This window comes from Scatophagus argus, chromosome 22 (assembly GCF_020382885.2).
Source record: "Scatophagus argus isolate fScaArg1 chromosome 22, fScaArg1.pri, whole genome shotgun sequence".
NCBI lineage: Eukaryota > Metazoa > Chordata > Actinopteri > Scatophagidae > Scatophagus > Scatophagus argus.
In genome coordinates, this window is record NC_058514.1 from 2,532,425 (window position 1) to 2,554,719 (window position 22,295).

The following is a 22,295-nucleotide window of genomic DNA, read 5'->3' on the forward strand; positions in this document are numbered from 1 at the left end:
CCAGTCAGGAGTCCTCCCTGGAGACATGAGCACAATGCAGCCTGCCTGTTATCTGCAGGGGAATGTACTCTCCCTTTAATGAGCAGTCGTTTATTAAACACGCGCTCTTTTTTAACCTCATAATTGAAAAATGGCTTTGCAGGGGCGCCTCGACCCCCGCACTGCGGCTGCGCAGCTCCACGCGTACAGTAGCTATCTGAGTGTAGATCACCTGTGTTGCAACAATCACAACAACCCGTCAGAGAGGTGTGCTGAGCCCCCGGTCGGCCGTGATATACAAATATTTATCCAGTGATAAGGAACCGCCGCGGTAGCAGATAACCGCCTTTTGTCTGTACAGTCTCAGCAATTACAAAATATTTCCCTTTCCCTTCCTCTTCTCACTCTCTAAACTTCTCCCTTGCTTTTAATTCGTTATTAGGAGACTCCCTAAGCCGCTTGAGTCAATGACTGTTTGTGGAGTCTGGAAAAAAAAAAAGAAAGAAAGCTGAGGAGGAGGAGGAGGAGGAGGAGGAGGAGGAGGAGGGCAGCCGAGTGGGAGGAGGGTTTCCAAAAAAAATGAATGAAAGACTGGCTTGATTTTCCCTCGCAATCCACGGAACAAATAGCTAACATTTAACGTTTACACCCCGCCTGGCGACTCACTGGCGCGGCGGGGCCGAGCCGAGCCGGGCTAAAGTGTCCCGAAGCCTTTGGAGGGGTGTAAGTCCCCGGCTATCGGGTTCTCCAGATCCCCTTCAAATGGCTGTCAAAAGAGGCAAATATCACATTGCATGGGGTCTCGCTCTGTGAGCAGCCTCTGCCAGCCTGGCACCAGCACCGCGTTACTGTAATCTGATTACTCCTCCAAGTGCAGGCAGGGATTTCCAGGGAAGCCATTCTTTATTTTCATACTGTGGATTTTAGCTGTTGTCATTAATACTGAAAAGAGACATCAGGCACGTATGAGTGAGATTTCTTTGAAAAGAAAGAGAACTGAACTTTCGTTTTTAAGGTGAAGTCTGGAGTTTGCAGAGCTACTGGCTGACCTTAGAGCCCAGCCTGAGGCATAAATAATGTGGCATCCAGTACAGTAAAATGAAGTGAGGTGAGGAAGAAGAAGAAGAAGAAGAAGAATCAGCTTTATTGACAGTATATATATTTTACATACACACACTGAATTCGTCTTCTGCATTTGACCCACGCTTAGCTGAACACACACATGCAACACCCGGCAAATTACATGCAAACAGGCCCACTGGTGAAATCTTTTCAGGTGTAGTTTGTTACTCACAAAAGATGTTTCTAAAAGTGTGCAGGCTGTGAGAAAGAATCTGTCATAAGTGCAAACAGAACACAGAACACAGAACAGTCCAGGATGAGGTGTCAGCGATGGCCTGCACCGGTGGGAGCCAACCTGAGGCTCGGGACCCCCTGACGGCTCACAGGTTGAAATGGAAAAGGAGTTTGTGCTTCAACAGTGGAGCGTCTTCCGAGAAAGAAAACGTGTGGAAGAGCAGCACATCTCACGTTTCTAAGTCAGCCTGATGTGAGCCAAATAACCAAGTGAAATGTGAGCATCTGCTCACGCTGATGTGCTAACCTGTCACGTGTTTGTTGTCTGAGTGGGTTCACGAGATGAATCAGGCGGTTATTAGAGTGTGATTAGCTGCATTGTTTTACATGTTATGAGCCCTAAAAGCATTCAAACAAGACGATCTGAGAGGGGAAATCTGCGTTTGGTTGAACTTGGCAGATGCAGCAAACGAAGCTGTAAAGGTCTGCAAACATTTTAAACAGCTGCTTTTTCATCATCACGTCATGTGGCGTTAAAGCTGAACGTGACGCACGGAGACGAGGCCTGCACGGGCCCGCTGTGTGTGTGTGTGTGTCGCTGAGCTTCTGCAACACACACACACGCGTCCACTTCATGAAAATCACGTAGAAAAACACGAGCCCGCGTTTCAGTTTCTATTTCCCATAGAAAACATCACGTGTGTTTCAGTTTGATGTTGTGATACACACACACACTGATGTCAGTCCACAGAGATAAACACACACATACCTAAGATTAAAAAAAAAATCTGCACTCTAATAATTTGGGTTTAACTTCAGCTATCAAGTTTCCCAAATTCAACACACACACACACACACACACACACACATGGTGATGGCTGAAAATAACACAGCCCCTTTAAACAGCATACAGCCTTATCTGCTGAAGGCCTTGCATTGTCATTAATCTTCACCAGGCTAATTAAATTAATCCATCGCCTCTTGGCATTGGAATATAACGACCACCACTAAATCCGCCGCAGGATAACGGATTTGTTTTCAAAACGAGCAGAGTTTCCTGCTTTAATGGCTTCCTAAAAGCGCCAGGCCGGATTCATCATCACGCGCTTTGCTTTCGGTTTCTGACGGCTCCGAATCAAGCGCACCTTTTGGGTTTGGGGAGTTTAGGAAGGAGGTCGGACAGTTGCGCTTTTGACTGACAGTCCGTCCGCGGGATCATGTTTAATCCCTGCCTCTCTCGAGCCTGTTCAGAACTCATTTCTCCACCGCGAGATGGGGGACTCAGATGGTTGCCGGGGCAACGGCGATAGTGCTAAGCCATTTCCATTTTCTGCGAATGAGGTGGGGGTGTGTGTGTGTGTGTGTGTGTGTGTGTGTGTGTGTGTGTGCAACAGAGGTCGTCACAAAGTCATTCACAAGCAGCGGAGGGGCTCGTTACTCTGAAGGAGTCCGATTACTCGTTACTTTGCTCAAAAGTAACGCGTCGGTCAGTCAGTCACCCCTGAAAGAAGGACTCAGATTGTTTTGTTAAGTAAAAGTGCCGCAATGGAAAAGTACTTTTTTAAGTTTAAAAAAAAAATCATAAAAATTAAAAGTATTTGAAGTTTAAAAATAAACTTAATTAATTTATTTTATTACTATTGTTGAATATCACTTAAATATACATCCATCACTGCTAAGTTTCTGTTCCATCCTGCTGCAAAATTTATTTTTATTGACTTAATCTCACCTTGAAACTGACGTCCACAGTTAGATACAAACTTATTTTAAAATAATGTTAATTAGGCTCATATGAAGTAAGCAGAGGACGAAGACGTTTAGAGAAACATCACTTGAAACTTTACTTAAAAAATGATGTCTTTTATTTATTTATCTATTTATTACTCACTGGGAGGCAAAGCTGTGTTTGTTGGACTGGGAAAACAAAAAAACAATGACACAAAACGCATCCTGTTGACATCACAGTCACGTGGTCAGCATGCGGTGGATGACGTGGTGGATGCACAGGTTCACACCAGCCTGAGCGTAAAAGCTGCGGGACATCCAAACCCAAAAAGGAACAGTTCACCCAAAAATGTAAACTCAGTCATCGTCTGCTGCCCCCCCGAGTTTCTCAGACTGATTTGCAGATGTTATTTACAGGCTTTTTTAAAAAGCTGAAATCATGTTGTTATGCAGCGTGGCACCTTAACGCACAGGCTTACATAAGGCTCATTTTTAAAACAAGCTCACACCTCCTTCAGTTGTTTAGCCGAACGCTGCACAGCTGTTTTTCTGTAAAGCTCCAGAGTGTTTTGTGGACTGAGAAACATCACCAGACTTCCCATTGGCGTGGGGTTTTCGTTCTTATGTGAACTGTTCCTTTAAGGGCTTTTAAAGCACAGTAAAACCGACACACCTTGGCTCACCCGTTACACTTTCCCTTCCACCTTATTTCCTTTCTGTCTCCTCAGAGAAGCCGGCGCACGGCATCATAGGCATCCGGTGACGACGTCCGCGAGAAGATGAAGATGAACCGGCCTTTCTGATCAAAGCACCCGTCTATAAAGCTCAAGGCTGGCCTTCCCAGGTGGGTATGTTGCCTTTATTCTGAGGCACACACACACACACACATGCCCACACACTCTCCTTCTTCACCCTCTAACAGTAAGAAATGCCTTCGCTTTCAATCAGGAAGCACAAACCTGCCATCTTTCTACTTGGCATTTTAAATCGACTGTCTGCTTCACCTGCATCTGGAATCCTGCAGCCGCCTCCCCGGGGTGCTGCTCACATATAACCACAGTGTCAGCGCGCTGGCAGGGTGTTAATGCGCTGCTTGTTAGTTTTAATTAAGTAGCCTATAGCCTAGTGATCAGCGAGATCAAGGGCAGTAATTTAAATAAGAAGCACACCGGGTCTCCAGCAAACTGCAGGCGAGAGTGTTGGCTCCAGTCGGGCTCCTTTTCTCCATCACCTGGCCTCATTAATTCAGAAACGTCTTTGCCTTTCGGTCGACACCGCACCACACCTGTCACAACGTGGCCCACTCCTCAGCCAGTCCTGGCATCGGTGGTCTCCTAATTTTTATTTTCACAACCGACCAACTTTCCGTCTCAGCAGAGCGCCACGGGCGTCTGCAGAGTTTATTTGGTCTGTGTCTACACGATAAAGAGGGAAGTTAGGTGAAGGACAACAATCTGGTGGAGGAGAGTGATCAGGAGGAGTAACGATAATAAGGCTAATAAGGTATCTCTCTCCAGCACATTGTTGAGGAGTCTGCATGTCGCCTATGAGGCTGCTTACATTAAGCCACATCCAGCAGGTTTTTTTAATATTGAATATGCAAACACATTTGAGAAGGAATAGTGTAATTGCAGACGATGCTGTAGGCCTGTCTTTAAAGAAAAAGCTTTCAGAATATTCAAACTGCCCTCCTTTCTCATCACTCCCCCTAACAGCTTTTGAAAAGCTGATGTTTAAAAAGAAGTGATAAAGGAGAGAGAGACGATCCGCGGGCACAGGAGATAGAAGAGTCGCTTTCAGGCTCAGCGCAGTCTGACGCAGTCGGCACATCTGATGAAAGGTCGTGCTGTTGTTTCAAGAGTAAGCAGAATCAAACTAGGAGTTAGAGATTGTTGGAGGAGAAAGGCTCCATTATGCAGTCTGAACTTATATAAGAACTACTGAAGGCGACAGCCAGTCACCAGAGTCCAGATTTGGATTGACTGTTCTCCATGACCTTATAAAATCACCAAATAATTCTGTATCCAATTGTTGATACAGCTGTTATGATATTCTAATGATGATACACTATGTGGACAAAAGTATTGGGACACACAACACCAACAGGGACTTGAAGGACACTGCATTCTCATTCTCTTCTGTGAAGGCTTTCCACAACATGTTGGAGTGTTTCTGTGGGAAGTTGTGCCCATTCATGCAGCAGAGCATTTGTGAGGTCACACACTGATGTTGGACCAAAAGGCCTGGCTCACAATCTCCGTTCCAGTTCATCCCAAAGGTGTTGGATGGGGTTGAGGTCAGGGCTCTGTGTGGGCCAGTCAAGTTCTTCCACACCAAAATCATCCAACCATGTCTTTATGGAGCTTTGCTTTGTGCACTGGGGCACAGTCATGCTGGAATAGAAAAGGGCCTTCAACAAACTGATGCCACAAAGTTGGAAGCATAGCATTGTCCAAAATGTCTTGGTGTGCTGAAGCATTAAGATTTCCCTTCAGTGGAGGTCAGGGGCCGAGAACAAACCCTGAGAAACAGCCACCTGAATTCAATAAGAAAGACGTGTGTCCCAATACTTTTGTCTACATAATGTATGCTGAAATATATGCTACTTGCACATATGCTCCTTCAAAAAGAACAACAGACTAAAGCCAATTTTATTGCCTATTTTGATCATGAAAATTGCCTTAGAGTTTCATGTAATTAACTAAAATGTGAAGTTTATAAGATTCCTCATATTGTCCAAAAGAATAAGAATACACACACACACACATTAGTCTTGATCAAACTTTATTATATCAGAAGCTTCATCAACTTTTAAGTGTAGTTTCTCTCCTCTTTGTCTTCATATGAACGCTGACTCCAGAGCGAATCACAGCCGCTGGACGTCTGGCCACGCCCACCCACAGCAGGTGTTTCCCATCAGCTGTGAAAGGTAAGAAAACACAAAACACTAGGGCCATCATTTAAAAAAAATGCTTCAAATTCAAACAGAAAAACTGAAATAAATCAGGGCCCAGTTCTTCATGTGGTCTGCTCAGACCGACATGCAGACGAAAGCTCTGGAAACGTTTCATGAGGCCCTTGAGTTGACAATTTTCTGTCAATTTACAATTTCTGAGGTCAAGAATTAACATCAACACTCAAGTGTTTTGCTTCCACTGTTCAGTCGAGGAGACATGCAGGCAAAGTGAAAACGCATGAAAACAGTGCAGGAAGGAGCTTAAAGGAACAGTTCAGCCAAAAAGTGAAATCCAGTCATTATTTGCTCACTTTTCTCTTGATGGAAAGCAAAAAGTCGAGTGGAGCAAATCACTGCATTTTCTAAACAATTGAAAAAAAAACCTAAATAAATAAAATGGAACTTTTAACAACATGCCCATAAACAGAAGAAGAAGAAGGAGACTAGCTGAGGTAGCTAGCAAACATGGACGTAAACAATAGTTGATTTAATACGTTTTACAAAAAGTTGGCCATGAAGTGAAGAAATGAAGAAGCAAACACGTTCCAGCTTTGGTGGGAACATAACAGCTGATTCCAAACTTTTGAACAGCAGTGAAACTTGTGTAACTTAAAGTAAAATAAAAACACAACAGTGATGGCTCCCATCACGTCAAAACAACAAAAACACACTTTTAGTCCCCTCGGGGGATTATTCATGAACGGGCTCAACAGAAAACCTCTCTGAGGCCAACTGAAACACATTAAGACATTACACACAGCAGGCAGCAGTCACCGTGATTACAGATAACCTGATAAATATTTCAAATTAACATGCCAGTTGCAATTCTCCAACATTTCCCTCCAAACCCTGAGACTCGCCGGCTCAAGCGCCGAATCGCACGAGTGCAGATGGACAGATACTCTCAGGCCGCTGCTCATTAGACGCCATAATCTCACCTGCTTCTCTTCCTTCAGAAACTCTTATCCATGCAAACATATCATATGTTATTGTTAGATCTGACCTCAAAGTATTTCTTCCAACCAAAACAACAGGTGTAGGATGAAAACGGCAGGGAGAGGTGTACAATAAGGCCCTGATTGAGGCTGTTACCTTTTGACCTCGGCAGCCCAGCGCTGTGGCGTTCCTGCGGAAACTCGGCAGAGTCTTCCTGTTGGTGGCAAAGTGCTTCCTGATTACAACCTGGTTAGATTTTTTTTATCCTTTTTTTTTTTTTTAAATGCCCGATGATGAAAAAGAGAAGCGAGTGTTTGCGGTAAGAGTAAACTGTACATGAACTACGGCTCTAATCGAGTACTTTCATACGTATCAAACGTATACATCAGCACACAAACGTACAGAGCTTAACAGATTTGGCCCGAGTCCTCGCACCATCAGCCTCTGAGCTTCAGATGAGAGGAAAACACTGTGCCACAATCCGTCCTCATGTGGAAAACATTCCTTATCGATTCTCCAACATTCAGCACCAAACTGCTACCGTCTGTCTGCTCGGGACAGTGTCGGCCTTTTTTTGGTGTTTTTTTAAGGAAAAGGGAATAGATCCCAAAAATAAAAGGCCCCAATTTTCTTTTGATTGGTCTTATCATAGAGCAGAAATCTCAGACTGTTCTGGCCTGCCATTAAGTCCGATCAGAGTCGGGGGCATTGCAGCCAAATGTATGAAAAGGTTATGAGAGCTATCGAGTGAGCAGGCACGTCATGAGTTTGTTTGTATTTAATTAATGACAGATTAGGGCGACTTAGATGAATCCGGTGCACCTTCTCAGTACAAATTTGAGGTACTTGTACTTTACTTGACTCTTTTGTTTTCGAGACATTTTCTACTTCTAATCTACATTTATTTGAGGCTTCAGTCACTTCAAAGTCTAAGATTTTTGCACACAAAACTTCTAAGACGTGTCAGAAATTAAACGACCCAATAGTTTCTAACTATTAGTTAACTGACGACTATTTTGAAGAAGAAGAAGAAGAATTTTATAATTGTTTAAGTAATTTTTATTGTAAATATGGCAAACACTCGAGCTTCTCAAATGGGACAATTTGTTGTATTTCCTTTTGATTCTTTTAAATGTTTTTGAAGTTCGGACTCTTGGTCATGAAGTTTATTCACCTTCGCCTCGTTCGCTGACTTCCTTCCCCTTCCTCACACCTCCGACTCTCCAGGTGACCTAAAGAGACGCACCGTTAGCTTGAAAATTAGCTTAAAGTGACAGATTTCTCTCTGAATAATTCAAGTACGCAATTTAACCAAACACCTACCAAAGGTCTTGTAATTTTTAGACATTTTAATGCAGAAACGATCTGACTTCCTCCTTTATCACTGCATATATCCAAACAGCCTCAATAAGGAAACAACCTCTGGTGAGGAAACGGCAGCAGACAACGCAGGTCTGCTTTTTTGTATTCAGGAATGTCAACCTGTCGACTGAGGAGTAGAGGGAGATGGATGAAAAAGGAGAAGGAGAGTGAATAACTAGAAGCCCCGCAGGCGCCTGCCACTCATCTGCCACTCAGCCGATGCAGATCCAGTTTGATTTTTAACTCCTTAATACTTGATTGTATTATCTGAGGCGTGATAAAAATAAGTCACTGTTTCAGCCGAGAGCTACAAAGTGTCAGTCAGGAGCCGCGGCGCAGATATGCTAAAAGGCTTTCTGTGCTTCCGGCGCAGACAAGCAGATACAGAGCAGATTATGCTTTATTAGCTGTTCATGGAGACTTAATTGTGAGATCAAAGTTAACAGTGTTACCATCGGTGCGAGGCAGAGCAGATTTCATTAGGCTGAGAAATATCAGTGCAATAATAGTGTCATCTGCACAAAGCAAGTTCACAACTCAAGAGCATCTCGATGATATTTTGGGAGAAACTGGAACAGGAAATTCAGCCACGTGCTGCCATTTTAGATGCTAAAATGTGTTAAGAATGTTTGGAAATTTACAAAAAGTTTCCAATATGGAAAAGATCACTAAGTGGCAAACACAATTCAGTCTGCCATAATGGAAATATTGGGTGCCGAGTTATAACACTGCATTGTGCACTGCAGTATCATATTTTACTGTAGGTGGAACAACACGTCCTTTGTGGGTGAGACAAACGGAGAAACAAAGACGTGAAGGGTCCACTACTCACTGATCAGGAGGTGAAGCAGCTGGAAAAACGAGAACTCAGCTCGCAGAAAAAATCGTCAGTTCGGAGATGATCTTGAAAGACGCCAAAGCGGCCAAAACTCTGATGGCGTGAAGATGAAGATGTCGTCCGTCGGACCAGGAGGTCCACCTGGAAAGTGTAACGGAGGTTTACAGTGAACACTCTGGGTTATAATTTTATCTGGGTTTCAGCAGGCTTACCTGAGACAAACATGCCCTTTCCATGCCAGTCAGGTAGACGTGCTGTCTGTCTGCAGCCTGTTCTTGAGTTACACGTGGGATTGGGTTTCTCCTGGAAGAGAACAGACTTTCTTCGACTCAGTTCAGTTCACATCACACAAAAGTAACCTCGGTCACAAGGCCGGGGGTTGAGGAATGCTATTACTGAACACACGTTTTGAATCTGCCAATATGGACCAAGTCTGCAGTCGAATGAGAACCACATTTCTTTTGTTCTGTCACACACATCAGAGACTCTGCTCTATAGACTGGACTACCCAAAAAAAGATGGATGAACAGAACAGATTGAGACAACAGCAGTCAAATCAGTGTGCAGACTCTCGTCCCTGCCAGCCGGCTCGACAGGCCACATACTAATAACATGAGTGCGTCACAGGAGCTGCGGCAGACCTCCACTGATGCCTTTGACCCCTGCTGTAACCGGCCGGTGTCACATGACCGCCTCCTTTTTTTATGTCTTATCTGAGAGCGTCGCCGCCTCAAACATCACGCACAAACGTATCGCTTTACTCAAATCCATACACGGAAACGCCCACGTAAAGTCAGCTCAGCTCGGCCTGACAGCTCAGGCTGGCAGATAAGCACCCATCCATCCTCCATGGTGGGGGGAGGTTGGCCTGTTGAGGAGGTGACCTGTGACCTCAGGAAGCTGCAGGTCAGAGGGCGGGGTCAATGCTATGGCCAAAAAACAAATATTTTTAACAAGACGTCACTCCTACGCAGTTTGTGGCGACAAAAACAGGCATTTGAAGCCCAACTTGGTCGGGGTTTTGTGCCTAAACCCAACCAGACTCTTGAGCACAGTGTTGTCACGACATCAAATGTAACCATGTTTAAACAGTTATAATAAGTTTAAACATATTCGTGGTTTGCAGAAATGCACAAAGCTCGTGTTAATTCTGGCAACTGGGTTGCACACGTCGCCCTCCTTTAACTTCATTCAACAAGCATCAGGCGCTGCGGCAGGTGATTCTGTTGTATGCGTGCAACAAGTGTGCGACAATGAGGCTGAATAAAACGAATCAAAGAGCACCAGAAGAAAAGGAATAATAGTGTTGTGTCACTCTGTGGTTTTCTGCAGAAAAAAAAGATGAAATGGGCTTTTAGTCGTCGAGGAAACTGAGGGAATCAAACACTTCCTGGCTTTAAAGTGGAAACAGCGGAGACTTCCTCCCTCATATGCAGGTAGGGGAGGCACCATCAGGGAGGAACAAAGACGCAGAGTCTAAACACGAAGCTTTACGCCGTCACCACCTCTGTCCCGGAGCACACACAGAGAGCTTGTGTGTGCGAGCGTCTGCGTGTGTGTGTGTGTGTGAGCTTGTCAGCCTCTCTTGGGGTGGTAACACACACCACGACGGTGTTGGTGGTTGGAGGGATGGAGGGATGGTGGGCAGTGGGGGCTCGGCGGCGATTGGAGCTCATTCCACAACCGGTCACAGGGTTAAGTGCCGCAGTCATACACACACATGCAGACACACACACATATGAACACTGGAGCCATTGAGTCGAATGTACAGGGTAGACACCACTAGAGGGGGGGGGGGTCCTCACACACACTCTCAAACACACACACACACACACTTTCTCAAACACACACACGGTGAACAGGAACTGAAAGCGGAGTGAGTGACCACACAAGCTGCAGGAGTTTTGTGACTAACATTCGTTAATTTTGGTGTGATTCTGACCTGTTGTGGACACTGTGCTGAGGAGATTACAACAGAAGTGCCTCAGTGACAGAGTTAAAGGGCTCTTCCGCCCAATAATGCAGAAATCTCAGAGACAGATGCATCAGAGCCCAAGCAAATAAAACACTCAGTATGTTTACTCAAGTCTGAGGTGTTTGTGTTTTACTTGATGGTTTTCTGGCAGGGTTGAGGTTGAAAGGGAGACTTAAGAAAAAGATATCTTTTAAAAAAAAGTAATCACTTTAAAATTGTCTCTGACCTCCATGTTAGTGCACGAGCAGCACTGAGCATGTGCAGACCACAACAGAGACGGGAAGCAAACAAGGTGGCTCACTCTTTTGCTACTTTTGCTCCAGAAAAACACTGTAGTGAATTCTGAATATTACTGATTACGACAAATGTTGACAGCTTATGGTCTGATCTGCTGGTTTCTACTGTTCTGTTTTTCAGCGTGTTTGTGAAGTCAAATGCTGCAAAAAAGAAAACAACAAAGAAAAAAACAGAAACAAACTCCTCTACTGGCAATGGGAAAACCTGCAGGTACGCACTAGTTTTTTGGTGTAAAAATGATAAAAGTATAAAATGATAAAAATGCTAAAAATTATATCCCAAAATTAAAAATGGATGCTTTTTTGTATATCAGGGTGCCTTGTTGTCTCTTAGTTGTTAAAATTAAGTGAAGCAAAATTATGTTTATCATAAGTAAACTATTATTATTATGCAAGACGATTTTTCTATGATTGTAGGAAAAAAAAATCACAAATAATAAACACTAAACTGAGCTGAGCACTCAATAATGGACCAAATTCAAATGATTAAAGTTTGTTATTACTAACATTAATGAATGAAATATTAAAGAATTTCATGTCTGCAGGTGTGAGCACTGCAGTCGCTGGCAGACTGTTGATTATTGATCCTCTGAGAGCAGGTGACGCAGACAGACTGTTTGTAAGGGTTTACATGTGGACGCCGTGCAGCCACAGACCTACAGACGGTCGGTTTCCGGCGGCTCCTCTGGAAGCTGGTGTGGTTCTGTAGCTTGGCTGGGCTGCAGAGCATCTGTCTTTGTGTCTTTGTGTCTGGGGTAAACCCCTGCTGCTGCCGAGCTTTTGTCTCCTCCTGATCGGCTCTAATGCTGCAGCACTAATTGTTTAACACAGAAACACGTCTTTTCTCCCTTTAATGTTTTTGTTTTTATTGTGGTCGATGCATTTATTACAAAACCTTTGTGGATTTTGAACACGCGCCTCCCTCGCCCCTTCCTCCTCCTCCTCCTCCTACCCTCTCCTTCACCATCCTCCCTTCACTCTCTCCCTCTTTCTGTCTAAAATGCCCGCCCTGAGAAAGGAGGGGGGGAGAAAATGTGAACATCAGCAGAAAAACGGATGTCTGGCAAGTTGCATCATTTTCAGAAACAAACAGTGTGAAACCGTGTTAGCCAGCCTATTAGCATATATACATAAAGACCGTGTGTGCGTGCCCGTCTCCAAAATAAAAGGAAAACACAAAAAGAGGCGAACGTTACTCTCCGCTACCCGTGACGGAGGTTTCTCAAAGAGATAGAGCTCTGGGTAAACATGTGATCGCCACAGATCCAATCAGCTCAAACAAAGGGGATAAGCAATGGAGCTGGGTAAATTTTATCGTGTGTGTGAGAGAGTGTGTGCGCACTGTAATGTAGGTGTGCATCTGTATTATAATGTGCCGTGTTGTTCATAGTAAAAGTGCAGAAGAAGAAAAGGGAGAAAGAGGAAGCCAGACACCGCTGTTATCATTTGCATCATAATGGTAAACTGATATGAATAGCGCTGCGTCGATGCTAAGCTCTTAACGTGCATGGAAATTGCTTACCTTCAAGAAATGTGTCGCCACATTCGTGTTTACGTGTGCGTATTGTTTCGTGGTTTCATCATACTTTTTTCCCCACAACACACAAAAAAGTCTCACCGAGGTATCGTGGGTGTGATTTAGACGATGCGGACGCCTCCTGGAAAAGGTAACATGAATATAAAAAGGGAGAAATTTGGGTTAATCAACTTTTCATCGTCTGACACAAACTTTCAGCTGAAGAGAGAAAGACGTGCACAGAGGCTGACAGATGCACAGTCTTCCTCCTGAATGTTCAACATCAAGATTAGTCAGAAAGGCAGGCGTACCTGTGAGAGCTCTGCAAACACTACACAAGAAGTCCAACGACGAAAGACACCTGAGCTGTGAGACACTCGGACAGGTTGTGAACAAACCGAGAGGGTTAGTCGAACTTACTTTGAAGAGAAAACAAACCTGAAACAAGCCTGAAACAGATAAAATCAGAAATGAAATTAAACGTGTGTTAACTGGTTTGGATGCTAACGGCTTGTTACCGATCGCTAAAAGCACAATATCTACTCACATGATGAGGGCCTTCAGGTGGGTTCTTCTTCATCACCTGATTCACGAATTCTGCCTTGAAGAATGTCAAAATCTTCATCATTTCAGCTTTGCCGGTTGTGTAACATGTTGCACCAAAGTTGGGAGAAACAGGAGGCTCTGTTAGTTTGGGATTTTATTTTTTCTTTATCCAACTGTTTCTAACGTTTTCTTTTAATCTCTGTAAGTGCGTTTTTGAAAAGTGACAGAAATCAAGTTATTTAACATGATATGAAAACAGAGGGCACATCCAAAGACACTGAGCGAGATCAACCCCACCTCTTTTCCCATCCAACCCCCTGCCCCCCCATCCGCCTTCCCTACAGAACCACCTCTGCCTCCTCCCTCCATCTTCTCCCCAGGAGGCTACAGAGGCCCTGTACATCCCTGATAAGACCTTCTCAGAGGCACAAAAGGAGGAGGTGGGTGGTGGAGGAGCAGGAGGAGGTGTGGGTGGGGGTGGGGGCTTCAGGGTCACCTCAATGGCACGCTCTTGATAGCACTATCAGCTTATGCTAATCACCAGCTAAGTGTTTCAGGACGAGAGGGAGCAGTGGGCCGCTATCCTAAAACATGCGCCTCCCACTTAACCTGCGCCGTATCGCGATGAGCCCCGGCTCATTCAAACCGCCGCCGCTCTTTATTTAAAGAGTGACAACAGTGACGAGACAGCAAGCGAAGGAAAGAGAGGGGGGAGAAAGAGGGTCCAAATTGATTAATCTTGTCACAAATTGATGTTAAGCGCCATCGCAGATACAGCACCTCTCTTTTTTTTTAGGCCAAGTTGGCTTTTTGAGGGTATTGTTCTGCCAATAATGGCGAGGACGGGAGGGGTGTCGAAGCCGCTTTGGATGTCTGACTGGATGGCGTGAATACAGAGCGGGTGTGTAATGTAATGTAAGGCGCCATTGTTACCTGGGCTTACTGTACGTGACAGGTGAAAGATAAAGGAGTGTGCAGGCCGAGCTTCCCTCAACCTATATTTCAAGATGAAGAAAACTTGGCTGGTGAATGCGTCTCAGGAACAGAAGATTCAGATAAAAGTCTCAGTCAAAGTGGAACAGGAGACTTCAGTGTCTCCTGAAGTCAGACCTGCTCTGCCTCTGCACAGCCTTTCTGCCTTTTAATAACTCTGATTTATGCTCACATTTTGGTAAAAATTCCTCTGTAACTTCATAACTCTATCAGCCAAGCGTGTAGATTTGGCATATTTGTACAATATCATGATGATTTATTAGAATTAGATTAGACAGATCAATAGCCAATAATAAATACACACATATCTCATAGAGCACAACGACGTCAGTGCAACTTAAAGAGACGAGCACTCTGTAATTCTTGTTATGTACCTAAACTGCAAACAGGCTCATATATTGGAGACAGGCCTTCATTTCTATAACTGTCCCTGTTCTATGAATCTGTTTTATCATTTTTATCCCTGTTTTCTGATCTGCTCCCTCTTTAATTTGCTGTCACTCACATATCTTTGCTGTCACCTCGACAATTGCTGCTCAGGTCTTTCACATTAAAAGTCCTCCAGCAGCTCACAAGGCATAATCCCTACTTCCTTTTCCCTATTTGCCGTTAATGTGAAACATCTGCGGGAGATGCAGCGTTGAAAAGAGAAACTGAAGGAGCAGATGGGTTGGTACGACCCCATAATGTTGCTGTGCCGATGGAATTAGCGTTATGGGAGGTGCTGGATTTGCCCTGTGCTTCATCAGAGTTTATTTTTATCAGCTCACATGTTGATTATAGCAGCCACACAGTGGGAGGACACTACGTAGAGAGACTTTTGTGAGTAAATTAAACACAAGTAGTAAAAGTGAGGAGGGCAGACAAGAACAGGATTTCGAAAAGTGAGGTGGACTTGACCGCCGCCCCGTCCCCACTACAAATTACATCCTCGCCACCCTCTCCTGACAACCAGCTTCTTGGTAAACTCTGACAATGAAGTTTGGTACGGCGCCATATCTCCTCCTCCCCTCCCCTGTGCATCTGTGTTTTCTCCTCCTTCCCTCAGTCTCTACTCCTGTTTAGATAGAGGAGCTTTGGGGGGAACCCAGGGGACAGGAGGTGAGGTCCACAGATAGAGGACCCCATTGTGGTCCAACGGGAAATGCATTGTGGCTGGATTTGTCCAGTTTTATGTAAAAGCAATACTCTTTTCACCTGAACTAATACAAGCTGTGGCGTAAGCCCCTTACTGCCATGTGCTGCATTTTTCCCCTAATCTCTCTGGATTCAGCAGCGTCCCCACATACCTCAGGGCACTCACTGATAAAGCCTTAACTCTATACCACTCTCCCTCTCTCCTTCCCTCTCTCTCTACTCACCCAGCCTCGTTTGCAGTCTCTCGCCCGCCTGTTTTCTCCCCTTCCTCCTCTTTTCTCTTTCCCAGGACACCGATGAAGCAGCCTAGCAAAAAATTAAAGTGATCAAGAGATTTGGAGGAACGAGGAGAAAATCACTTTGTGAATTCCATCTTGGAGAGGAGATGAGAAACGTTGAGGGGAAACAGGGAAAATGAGTGGAGTGAGAGAGTGAAAGCCAGGCAGAGAAAAGGGAGGCAGTGGGGATTTCTGAACTTAGAGTAAATCAACTTCAGCATCGTCTGCTATTGTGGGGGGCTACACAGACCGTGTTCAGCTGTACTGATTGATTTCTGAGTGCACCCCACGCTGTGTGCACTTTAAACAAAAGATAAAACAAGGCACAACCGTCACCTTAAAAATATTGATTTGTCAGTGCCTCCCGAAATAACCAGAAATGATGATTCATATTTGAGTTCTGTCGCCCAAACCACGTTGCACCAGCCCCTTCTGAACCCTCTCGCGGGTGGTGGGCCTACGGGAGAGCGGACCCACATCTCTGGTTCGGGCTGTACTCGGCCGAGTCCAGGGTCTTCTCTGATCTGCAGTGTCAGCTGGGGAAATATCGTGGCATCCCTCCTCGGTCAAAGTCAGACACTTTGAGGACGTCTGGACTGCCAGACTAATTTGTCATGGTTAGGGAAAGATCGTGGAACAACATGGACCGGACTGTTCATAGGAACTGCTAACCATGTAGCCAGTTAAGGAAAGAGCATCGTTACAGTTTAAAGGAATCTAGTGTGGACAGGAAACGGGGTGCAAACTTTCAGCAACATCCCAGTTTTTCTACTGAGGACAATCTACAGTTGGGAAGCTGACTTTAAAGTTATGGGATAAAAAGGAGGATTGGAGGCTTTCACTGACTCACTGTGTAATTTAGTGATACTGACCTCCCAATAATCATGTCCTATAACATTCTCTGAGACACATATTTAACATGTCCTTCAACCATGGCCCATCCTGATTCTTATTCCTTTTAAATATTCTTCTGTAAGTGCATCTTCCTACATTTCAGTGCCTACAGGCTTTGTGTAACAGCTGCTTTCCGCATCCAACCAACATCTGATTGAGGCAAAGCTTCAAGATGTAAAATAAAAAAAAAAAGGACAGATGGTGTTTTCATTACAAGCCTAATCCAGCATTTAAGCTGCTCTAATATCTCAGAGTCGCATTTTGCCAGCTCTCCCTTAGATTCCTGCAGATTTTGAAGTCCCTGTTGAGGCGTCTCCACCGGGCTCGTTTAGCGACGCACAGGTAGGAAGGCGCCGTTCTCCCATCAGCCATGATTTGTCAAAGCAATTTGAGTTCTTGCAGAAGCTACTGTAGGTCCTCCTCTCAAAGCAAGCAAAAGCACACGGCGCTGACAGGATCTTTATTCAAATGAAGATCCTGTCAAGAGAGATTAACTGTTCACGAGCCCACACAGGGATCTCCTTGCCAAAAAGTACAGATATTATACCGGTGACTCGCGTTCAGCATCGCCTCATGTCCTCAGAGGTGTTCCTCCCTTTCCTGCTCTTGAGCATGACTTCTAAAAATGTTACTTCCTGTTGTTTTTTCTATCTTCTCTTAATCTACCTCAGGTTTGTAGGCTGACTTGCCATCTCATGTTTCTTGATGTGGAAGAGTTTTGTCGGGGAGAGGCTGGGATTGGACAGCACAACTGTGAATTTGTCCTCTCTGTATTTAAGCATGAGAGTGCAATATCTTCCTTCTCCTTCACCTTGTCTTTGCTTTGGTCCCTTCTTCTACTCCTCCTCCTCCTCCTCTTCTCTCCCGCTCTGTTTTTTTATCTCGTCCTTGTGCTTCGTCCTCTTGCCTCGTCCTCGTCCTTCTAGTTAGAGACTCAAGTGTCCTTTGAAGCCATTTTTTGTTCTCGGTTTCTTTCTTTGCCGTTTCAGGTTGAAGAGGAGCAGCAGGCGCGACAAACACCAAACAGGCCCAAATACTTTGACTGCATGATGAATTTGTGTTAGTGGTTAATGTTTGAGGAGGCCTGGGGACATTTCTCACCTTTCCAACACCAAAACCACAACACTGACGACAAGGTGCAGTCAAATCGTGAAAAATAATCAATGTTTGTGCCAGTGTACACAAATCCTCTTGATTATATTCTGGGACTACTTGACAAACTGCTGTGATGACACGCTGGGTTTTTACACGTCATTTTGGGATTAATTTGTCGACGTGATTTTCTGATGTGATGTTGTTTCAGGGATTTTTGCTAGTTTAAGGCTGATGCACATAACTAAACTAAAGCTGCAGGGATCAGTCAGGTGCTCAGCTGATTATCCAAATTAGTTCAATCGATTGAACACTTCAGTTATTTTCAAAGTAAAAATGTCAAACATTTGCTGGTTCCAGCTTCTTGAACACAATTCAAATGAAGTCATTCTGTTTATTTTTACATTTTATGCACCACCCAAATTTTCCTTTGAACTGGTGTTGCAGTAAGATGGTGTAAAGGCTGCGGATTTTCTTACTTTGTGGTAACTACACAAAAACAGGTGAAGAAAGAAACCGAGTGTCTCGTGGGTGGGAGGCTATGAAGGAGGGTGGGCATAGTGTGTGTGTGTGTGTGTGTGTGTGTGTGAAGCATCCACATATCACTGCTCTCCATCAGAAAATTTCTATCAGCAGATAAAACAAGGAGGAACAACACCTCGGACAAGACACACCCAAACTAATCTCCAGCACTTATCAACGCTTCCCTGCTAATATCTCCTCCTCTAGCTTTCCTTGTGTTACTTCCCACCTCACCAAGGCCCCACCTACCCGACCCCTCTCCGAACACACACACACACACACACACACACTGTGATCGCCATGTGCTGCCGTGTGATACTGTGAGAGGGCCATTTCAGCTGCTCATAAAGACCGGGCTATAATCTCCATCCTGCCACAGGTCCACCCACCCCACCCCACCCACGCACTCACACACCTCCACGTGTCCTCGCCGCCGCCGCTGCACACATACACGGTGACAAGCCGAAGCCGCACCCAGAATGACACGCACCATTATAAATAGTCTAATCTATATGGTAATAGTGTTGTATTCTACAAGCAGAGAATGGGGATAAGATAACATTGTGACTTCGGGGTTTGTACTGCCTTCTATGGTAATTGTTATCAAAGGTTATTTGGGATGACATCGGCGGCTCCTTGTGATTGGCTGGGCCCTGTTATTTACGATATGAATTATGATAACCATGATGTCTCTCTGCTCCTCTCCCTCGCTGCTGCCTCGCCGGCCGCCAGATACAATAAATTGCTATCGTTAATCACGGCGCTTTGTTCTGCCATGATTACCCCTCCACAGCAGTAAGAGTTTTATTTAAGGGAGAATATGGATTTGTCATCCTTCTGGCGGCAAAATGAAACTGACAATATTTTATGTCCTGACATTTAATTTGTAAAAAAGCGGACGCGGGCTGCATTTGCATTTTATGACACTCTCTCTTCCCTCACTGATCCATCTCTCTTCCCTCCTCCTCGATGTCTTCCTCTCCTTTCATACGCAGAGTGGAGGTGACATTTGTGGATCAGGTTGGGGCTGGAACGAGAGCAGAGAGGAGAAAGGGAAAAAAAAACGCAGATGAATGCGTTTTGAATGTCGGCCAGAGTTTACGTGTTTTGTTTGCATGCTGTCATTGGGCCAATGAAACGAGCTGAAAATAGTTGAGCCGGCGAATCAGTGCTGTCGGTTTACATAACGCTGTTATCTCAGCTGCATCAACACGCTCCTCAAGATGATCGGATTGGTCATCTGTTTATTGACGACAGGATATAGCCTGATTTTTACAACTTCTTATTTTCATACTTTTAGTGATTATTACTCTGAGGTATGAAAACATATCATGTAGGAAATCTACATAAAACTATCAAACTTCTCTTTAGACAGAAGTCAGAGGCTCACGTTCACCTATAATTTGCACTTATTGTCAGTTTATCAACTTTCATAATTTTTCTTCCTCACTGATTCGGTTGTGAACTGCTGTGGTGCTTCTCGCTTTGTGTGTCGCAGGCCTAGAAATTCAGAAAGACTCATGAGTATTTACAAAAACTAAATAAGATAATAAATAATGATAACATAATATGATATGATATAATAATAAATGATAAAGAATCATTCACAGCCTCTTCTTTCACGTGTTGCACCCCCTCCTCTGAAACCTTGTCCACACTGTTACTGACGAGATTCGAATCAAAATTTAAACACGTCGCACCATCACCTCCTCTGACTCTCCAGCAGGCTTTATTTACCAGATGTTTCCGTGGTATCGTGCCCCCATCAGGGTGGTGTCTCGTCGCTGTGTTGCCTTTATGACACACTCGCGCCGATGGGTTAACTGCTGACATCTCGGTATCAAACACGTCGAGAACGTGAGACGAGTCGTAAACAAACACCACACTGCACATCTTATCTGGATGTGAAGACAGAAGTGAGTGGGTTACACAGCAACATTGGTGCACATCTGTACAGGAAGTGCAGTTGGTCAAAGATGAACCAGAAAACTGGCCTTCAAAATCACACGGAGAACAACAAAAGACCCATCAGGATAAGCAGAAAGAGCAGAACAATTCTGCCATCAAACCTGATGTCGCCTCGTTCACTCTCTTTCAAGAGTAACTCGTGATTTTGTGTTCACAGCCTGTCATGTGTGAGATCAGATGAAGAGCAGACGGCAGAGAAAGAAGACAAAAAGAATTAAAACGTCTACGAGCTTCAACATTTCGAGAAATGTCAGCATCCTGTTGCAAAGTGTCCACTCCTCAAGTCCCCAATTCTGCACTCGTGGGTCATTGTGAACATGGTAAACACGACCCCCTTTGAAGGCATCACACCACAATGCACCAGAGCTGTTATAAAAAAAAAACACAACGGAATTTTCCTTTAAACATCAACAATGACTCAATACTAATGAAGACGGTTTTAATAAACAGACCTGCTGCTGTTTACTGTTGCACCGCCACCAGGATCCATATTTAAACAGTCTACGCCGCGCTCTCTCTCTCTCTCTCTCTCTCTCTCTCTCTCACACACACACACACACACACACACTGTGAGGGCTCTCCGGGAGATAACCGTAGTTAAGTTGAGCTATTTCCTTTTCCTGTTTGTGTGGTGCCAGGCGAGCCACCCTGCTGCCACCGAGGAATGTTGATAATGCTGGCCCTGGGCCGTAATACACACACGCACATATACACAGTGACACACACACACACACACACACACACACAGACAACGCCCATGTTATTCCACCAATGGCCAAAAACTTAATACATGTAAACATGATGGGGAATAAACTCCTTGAAAAACAAAAAAATGCCTCCAGAGAAGACCAGACTTTGAATGACTTTGACCCTGCGTTGCCCGAGCTGACTCTCTCTCTCTCACACACACACACACACACTCAATGGCGTCCCTCTCTTCCTCTCTCAGCTCCACCTTCCTCTCACTTTCCTGACCTTCCAGTCCAGGGTGGATGGAAAGAGACAGCGAGCCCACTGGAACCTTGGGCTGAGTTATGCAGGAGTGAGCTTTGAATAATTGTCCCGCAATATGAGTGTCTCTGATTAATTGCCTGAGATAAGGTCTGCTTTCCTCCCCACTCCTCCCATCTGTACTCTCCCCTTCTCCTCCTCCTCCTCCTCCCCTCCATCCCTCCCCGGCTCCAGCTCCCAGGCCTGCCTGCCTGCCTGCCTGAGCTCCCATAATCAGCCCCGACTACTGAGAGAGAGAAACTATTTAACTGACCCTGTCATCTTGGAGCACGATGATGGCTGTCCTAATTACTCAACAATAACAAAGGCCCTCATTTAGCTCTGACGGCTGCCTGCAATCAGCAGTTCTATGAATAACTTAACAAATAGGAATGAGGGGGGGAAAAAACGTATTTACACGGCATATTAATTCAAGGCCAAAAGACAATACGTGTCACCTCCAGCTAACTCGGGATTCAGGTGACAATCAGTAGGAGAGAGAGAGAGAGAGAGAGAGAGAGAGAGAGAGAGAGAGAGAGAGAGAGAGAGAGAGAGAGTGTGTAAAGCCAAGCGTAATTATTAGTCTAATAAAAGATCCAAATGGCACAAAATGGTTCATGAGAGTTTTAAGATTTAGCAGAAAGACAGATGAAGTGATATTTTAAAATTACAAGTTCAGGAGGAGGAGGAGGAGGAGGAGGAGGTTGTCATGGCAATTTCATCTTTATATTTGACCTTTTTAATGCCAGAGGAAACGTGTTTTCTTACGAAGTTGGAAAAGCAACAGACCACAAAATGTTTAAAACATGCAGCGATGAGAGAAGATCGTTTACTTCAGTGATGTCAAGTCAGTTACATGGATTATTGTTGTATTGTTGTATGTTATTGTATTGAGTATTTTGGGATTTCTTCAAAACACTGAAAATACTGCACATTATTTTCTTTTTCCTCTTTAAGCATCTAAAAACATTTTCAGTGCAAATACAATTTTCACTT

At 44.5% G+C, this 22,295-nt stretch overlaps 2 long non-coding RNA genes across 4 annotated transcripts in view; one reads left to right on the forward strand and one right to left on the reverse strand.

The window, feature by feature from the left end:
- Positions 1-12,462, forward strand: part of LOC124053998 — a 17,776-nt gene extending 5,314 nt beyond the window's left edge. The window contains exons 2-5 of one of the 2 annotated variants that reach the window (XR_006842292.1): positions 3,729-3,844; positions 5,861-5,929; positions 11,485-11,574; positions 11,909-12,462. This is a non-coding gene — a long non-coding RNA (uncharacterized LOC124053998). The other variant, XR_006842291.1, reaches the window with a different exon arrangement.
- On the reverse strand, positions 5,777-21,458 carry LOC124053996. 2 transcript variants are annotated; one of them, XR_006842290.1, is made up of 11 exons: positions 20,411-21,458; positions 20,079-20,239; positions 15,780-15,861; positions 13,427-13,512; positions 13,191-13,328; positions 12,886-13,021; positions 9,305-9,395; positions 9,087-9,233; positions 8,067-8,124; positions 7,049-7,106; positions 5,777-5,920 (listed from the first exon to the last, which is right to left on the reverse strand). It is a non-coding gene; the product is annotated as an uncharacterized LOC124053996 (long non-coding RNA). The 2 variants fall into 2 exon arrangements; XR_006842289.1 differs by having other exon boundaries at positions 20,079-21,453.
- Positions 21,459-22,295: the final 837 nt, after the last annotated feature.